We start from the raw sequence: 6,422 nt of genomic DNA, 5'->3' as shown, positions 1-6,422 counted from the left end.
ATAGTTGCAATACACGCGTTTTGTAAGCTCCGTGCAACTGCTGCAGCGGACTATTATTACTAGAATATTAGAAATCTAATACTCAAGCTGTTTTCTCATTTTTCTACTCTTAATATTAAATAAAAAAACGACTGAACGAAAGATACACGGATTCTCTTGAACCACCACCGCGTTTGCAGCAGAAAACTACTGCAGTGCAGCCAAAATGCTCTGTTCGACTTATCTGAGATCCTTTACTCTTCCCTGAGGATGACCTGTGACCTACTTTCTGTAAGATCTGAATTTTTGAACTTGAATTTTTGAACTTGAATTTTAGAAAACTGAATCTGAAGATCTGAATTTCTTCATCTTGAAAACTTGAATCTGTATTTTTTTAAACTGAATATTTGCACTATACGAATTCAGAACAAAAAAACTAGCTGTTTGAAAATACATGTCAATAAAATTCAGCCATAAAAACATTTCAATTTGTTAAATTTCAAACGTTCAATATTCGTTTAAAAAAAATCAAATTCAGAACTATTTAAACTACCACCTAAAATTCAATTTAGTTAGATTACACTTGCAAATAATTCAAATTTACACAATTCAAATTCAAATCATTTTGTCATATTATAAGCTCCATACATATGTTTTGTAATTTCTGTTATAGATTTACGCTATTAGGGTCTGATAAATTAGTGGGCCTTTATTTTGATGTAATTAAGCGAGTCCCTTCCCGGCCGCCGTACTCTTGGCGTTCTTTTTCCATCATGTGCTGAAGTTGAAAGAACTTTTAAAAGTTATCGCGTTTTTAGACTTCGCGTTTCCCCCCATTCCACTGCGTTGCGTCTGGCGTTCCTCGTTTGACGCACACGTTACGGAGAGAAACAGTAACGCTGATATATATATATATATATATATATATATATATATGCTGATAAATACGCTTATATCCAGCATATTCATTATTTGACATAACTCACTTTAATATAATTGGTTATAAAACGGTTCCTCATGAACATCATGAGAGAGCTTCTCTTCATACTGGTGTTTTCTCCAGTAGTGATGATGTGATGATGGTTCGGTGACGCGCGCGCTCCAGCAGAAACGCACAGTTTGTATGGACTGTATGCGGAGGATCTGAACGCGTCGCGTGTCGGGGAACATCAGTCGCGTTCCCGTTTCGTTCCACAGCATCTGCGTGCGTCGCGTCGCTCTGACTGCAGCTCGGCTCCGCCCGTGGCGCGGGGCGTGTCTCTGTGGGCGGGTCGCGTTGCTGATGTGAGGACGCAGGTGACGCGGCGCTCAGCACCATCGGAAGACGCGCGGTGTCGAGACGCGTTGCGCTCTGGCGGATACTGGACATTATTCAGGAGATTCCAGAGAAAACCGCAGGAGTTTGGGTAGAAGGAGAGACGGAGACGCGGGGAGAGAATTCCGAAGGTAAAGAGCTGATCGATCATTGTGTGTGTGTGTGTGTGTGTGTGTGTGTGTGTGTGTGTGAGTGTGAGTGTGAGTGTGTGTGTGTGTGTGTGTGTGTGTGTGTGTGTGTGTGTGTGTGTGTGTGTGTGTGTGTGTGTGTTCGCTTGTTCGCTTGCTCGTTCGTTCGTTCTTGGTTGTCTCTGATCAGCATCATGACGATGTGTCCAATCTTACAGTGATGAGCTGAAGAGCATCAGTCTGATCTCCGATACAAACGCGGACCCGTGTTTTCCAGCTGTGTGTGTGTGTGTGTGTGTGTGTGTGTGTGTGTGTGTGTGTGTGTGTGTGTGTGTGTGTGTGTGTGTGTGTGATCTCTTGTTTCGGATCAGGTCAGGTTTGATCTTATAAAGTGTTTCTGGAATAATGATGAAGGGTACAGAAGAGAATCGCTGGATGCGCGTGAAGGAAGTGATTGGCGAATGTTCGGTGAACAGATTCTGATGATCAGCGCATCGATCACTCATGAGTCTCGACACACATTGACATTATCATCTCTGTAGTCTCGAGAGAAACAACACAATGTTTACCTTCACAATCTCTAGACTGTTCCGTGTGACACACACACGCTAGACACACGCGAAGTAAGTTGTGTGTGGCGTTGTCGGCCGTTGTGTTGTCGCGCTCTGCCTGTGTTTATGTTCATTATATGATCTGAAATCAGAAGATTGTTCTGTGTGTGATTTTCACATTGAGTTCATGTGTAGCGAGGATGATGTGAGCGCGCGCGGCTCCTCGCTGGGGTGCGATATACGACCTCACTGAGACAACCCGCAGAACACACACACACACACACACACACACACACACACACACACACACACACACACACACACACACACACACACACACACACACACACACACACACACACACACACACACACACACACACACACACACTCACTCTCTCTCTTTCTCTCACTCTCTCTCTCTCTCTCTCTCACACACACACACACACACACACACACACACACACACACTCACTCTCTCTCTTTCTCTCACTCTCTCTCTCTCTCTCTCTCTCTCTCACACACACACACACACACACACACACACACACACACACACACACACACACACACACACACACACACACACACACACACACACCAAAACAATTTCTTTACAAAAAGAGAGGAGGATGATGACAGTGTGTATGATTTGGATCTAGCGAGTGAGTGTGTGTGTGTGTGTGTGTGTGTGTGTGTGTGTGTGTGTGTGTACAGGCTTGTCTTGATCTGCCCTTCTCTAAAAACCCCTCCAGTTCAGGAACCCTTTTGTGAAAATTTACTCATAACAATAACTGAGGCGTTTCTCTTGCAGTTGGACTCAAAAATCTGAAAATGTCCTTGCAAAAAACACTGTGTGTGCGTGCGTGTGCTGATACTCTGACTTTGTGGTTTATCATGACATGTCATTAGTATGCTAATGATATATTGATGTGTGATTGATCAGTAGGGTATAGCTGAGCCTGACTCTGTTTAGTGTGTTGAGAGCGTGTGTGTTGAGAGCGTGTGTGTTTTGTGTGTTGAGAGCGTGTCTTCAGAGTGTGTGTTCAGTGTGTGTTGTCATGGACGTGTGTGTCGAGTTTTCTTCTGCTGGTTACTCACCTTTGAGTATTTCTAGCTAATCATGATGTTTTCGCGTTAGAAAAGTATCATAAAGCAGTCAGATTGGATTATTTTGTTCATCTGTCACTGAATGTCTCGGGAAGACGGGGACACTGGGGTTCTGTCTCTACTGGAACTATTATATGAATTGTGAATTTGATTTGCAATAATAATGTCTGCACACACTGGTGAAGATGGTGTTGATGATCACTTGTAAAAGTAGACGAGATTCAAGACCCTTTCAGATCTGAGTAGCTCTTGTCCAATCCAATAGTGGGTGTTAAATGCACATTTTCCTCATGTTTGAATGTGTTTTTGTCCTTGTAGTTGTTGAGTTTCCTGTGGGTTTGCTGTGAGCTTCCTGTGGGTTTCCTGTAAGTTTCCTTTGAGTTTCCTGTGAGTTTCCTGTGGGTTTCCTTTGGGTTTCCTGTGGGTTTCCTGTGAGTTTCCTGTGGGTTTCCTGTGGGTTTCCTGTGGGTTTCCTGTGAGTTTCCTGTGAGTTTCCTGTGGGTTTCCTGTGGGTTTCCTGTGGGTTTCCTGTGAGTTTCCTGTGAGTTTCCTGTGAGTTTCCTGTGGGTTTCCTGTGAGTTTCCTGTGAGTTTCCTGTGAGTTTCCTGTGAGTTTCCTGTGGGTTTCCTGTGAGTTTCCTGTGAGTTTCCTGTGAGTTTCCTGTGAGTTTCCTGTGGGTTTCCTGTGAGTTTCCTGTGAGTTTCCTGTGAGTTTCCTGTGGGTTTCCTGTGAGTTTCCTGTGGGTTTCCTGTGGGTTTCCTGTGAGTTTCCTGTGGGTTTCCTGTGGGTTTCCTGTGAGTTTCCTGTGAGTTTCCTGTGAGTTTCCTGTGAGTTTCCTGTGAGTTTCCTGTGGGTTTCCTGTGGGTTTCCTGTGAGTTTCCTGTGAGTTTCCTGTGGGTTTCCTGTGAGTTTCCTGTGAGTTTCCTGTGAGTTTCCTGTGAGTTTCCTGTGAGTTTCCTGTGAGTTTCCTGTGAGTTTCCTGTGAGTTTCCTGTGAGTTTCCTGTGGGTTTCCTGTGAGTTTCCTGTGGGTTGTGAGGGAATGTTTAAGCTTTAAATGATAAAATGTGCTTGGCCTAATTATGATCCGGTTCTCTTTCTCCGGCCGATCTCTCAGGATCTTTGTGTGTGTTTGTTTCATAGTAAGTGTATTTGAACAGCACCTTTCAAAATGCACATTGTTTCAGAGCAGCTTTACAGAAAATCAGTGTATATCTCCCTATCCACGAGTGAAGTGAATATCTGGCCCGGCTGTGATTAACGCTTCAGAAGCTTTAGCTGTTACTTTAGTTCCTGTCAGCTCTTTAAAGTGGGAGATGAGCTGAAAAGCTGTTTTTGTCTTTGAACACTGATCCCGATCTCAGCGCTGTGCCGTTATGCTCCAGACGTGACCCGAACTCTTCACCTGTGTGACCCGGTGCCGGATCTGATGTAATCCCTCTCCTCTAACCAGCCGAGCTGAGATCCTGAGGTAAACAGATCTTGAAGAGAGGGAGCGCGAGCGGAGAAGTGTGTCTGAAACATCATCAGCGCTGATTAGCGGTACGTGACGTGACTTCAGACGCTGTGGTGACGGAGGCTCTTCTTCATGTGCTCTACAGATATGAAAACATTCACCCAGAAATGATGAAAATGAATTATTTCAGCCAGAAGTGAATATTCTGCCATTAGTTGCTCACCCTCATGTTGGGTTAGTTAGGGTTAACCCTAACCCTAACCCTCATGTTGTTTCGAACTTTCTTTGCCAATGAACACAGAAGAAGAAAATGTGACTCTTTTTGTTTTCATGGAATGACGTGAGAAGTGAAGTTCCAGTCTCTCCTCACGGGATGCGAAACAGATGTTTAAAAGCATTGAATATTATAAGACACGAGCAAAAACATAATGGGCTGCTGATTGCACAGTTCTTCTGCAGATATAAGACGTTATAATAGTTTCTGTTCTGCGAGATTCTGTTCACCATCAAGGGTTGAGACTTGAGCTTCCAGGACTTCTCCGGCACAAGCAGAAACAAATGAACCATTTCTTCAAATTAGACGATTGAAATTATCCCTTCAATACGCAATCAAGATAAAGACCCATCAACATAATCCAGCGGATAAGTCAACAGAATCCCAGAACAACGGTCCAGTTTTCCAGCAGAAGCTCGGGCTCGAGAACCGAACTTCATCGAGTCTATGAAGACAAACCGTCCAATAATCATTGATATATTAAAGTAATCTGTTACAGAGACTCAAGTACAACATTGTTTTATGCTGGATTCCAGGACAGAGTGGCATTATTGGAGATCGACTTCTTGCTTATGGTCGCAAAACAAGCTCTTGCAGAAAGAATCAGCGAATGACCTTGGACATCAAGCCCTTATTCAACCAATATATATTAGAGAAATAGCAAGCAATGGGTAGAATGACAAAATAACGAATGATTTGAAGTAAATTCTGTGTCTGGGAAAAGATGCGTCTATGCTTTTAAATCAAGACATGATGAAGTTGTATATTCTGGGTGTCGGATGAGTCATGGTAGACTGATTATATACTGTATATATAATATAATCATGCTAGACTGACTCGAGGGTGTTTATTGTCCTCTCAGACTATCCTTATTTTCAATGCTATGAGACAGCGCTATTTATCAGGACAAACTTTTAAGGGCTTATTTATGGATTCAGGAAAACATGTACAATTTGTAGCACAAGTACATTTATATAATAATGTTTTATAGAATTTTGTACATTTTTTTAATTTTTTTTGTCTGTTAAATTTTATAAATTATTTTCATTATACTGTATTCATGATATTATGTTGTTCAGTGTTTATGTCTCTGCCGTGTAATAGCCGGTGACGCTGAAACACTGTTATAGACGAACCTGTCGAACTGGCCGTTCCCTGATGACACTTATATCAGGAGAAAATCCAGAAACATGTTCTTTTAAACACAATCCTTCATTCCTGAAGCGTGTCTTATACCACTGCTGGATTTAACCCTTTTATTGTTCAGCTAACCCTTATGTAGAAGTTCTTAAAGTTAAACCAGATAAAGTTTAAGAGAGCCAAAATAAATGTAAAACCTGATATAGTTTTCCATACATTTAGCTCACTATGAAAATGTCCTGCCGTTAAAGAACAAGCGAACACGCTGGGCGTTTTAATATTGTAATGTGTTTGAAAAGAGTGAATCTGGAAATCACACAGGCTTGGAGTGATGTGAGGGAATGATGACAGAATGCAAACGAGAATGAAGAAGACAAACGTATACTTTGGCTCCTGGTTTCTGCGGTCGGCGTTGAGCAATCGCTGCTCAGGATTCAGGAGAAACAGAAGCTTTGAGTGAAACGGTGAAGAA

The 6,422-nt window shown here is 42.5% G+C and overlaps 1 protein-coding gene across 1 annotated transcript in view; it reads left to right on the top strand.

Moving 5' to 3' along the window:
• The first annotated feature begins 1,161 nt into the window (after positions 1–1,161).
• Positions 1,162–6,422, top strand: part of nrxn2b (neurexin 2b) — a 558,448-nt gene continuing 553,187 nt past the window's right edge. The window contains exon 1 of the mRNA XM_082161672.1: positions 1,162–1,425. The gene's annotated coding sequence lies outside the window, so the exon portion shown is untranslated. The remainder of the gene's footprint in view (positions 1,426–6,422) is intronic.

The sequence above is a fragment of the Leuciscus leuciscus genome, assembly GCF_965113295.1.
Source record: "Leuciscus leuciscus genome assembly, chromosome: 2".
NCBI lineage: Eukaryota > Metazoa > Chordata > Actinopteri > Cypriniformes > Leuciscidae > Leuciscus > Leuciscus leuciscus.
The sequence above is the reverse complement of the archived record's forward strand: the minus strand, read 5'-3'. Positions and strand labels throughout refer to the sequence as shown.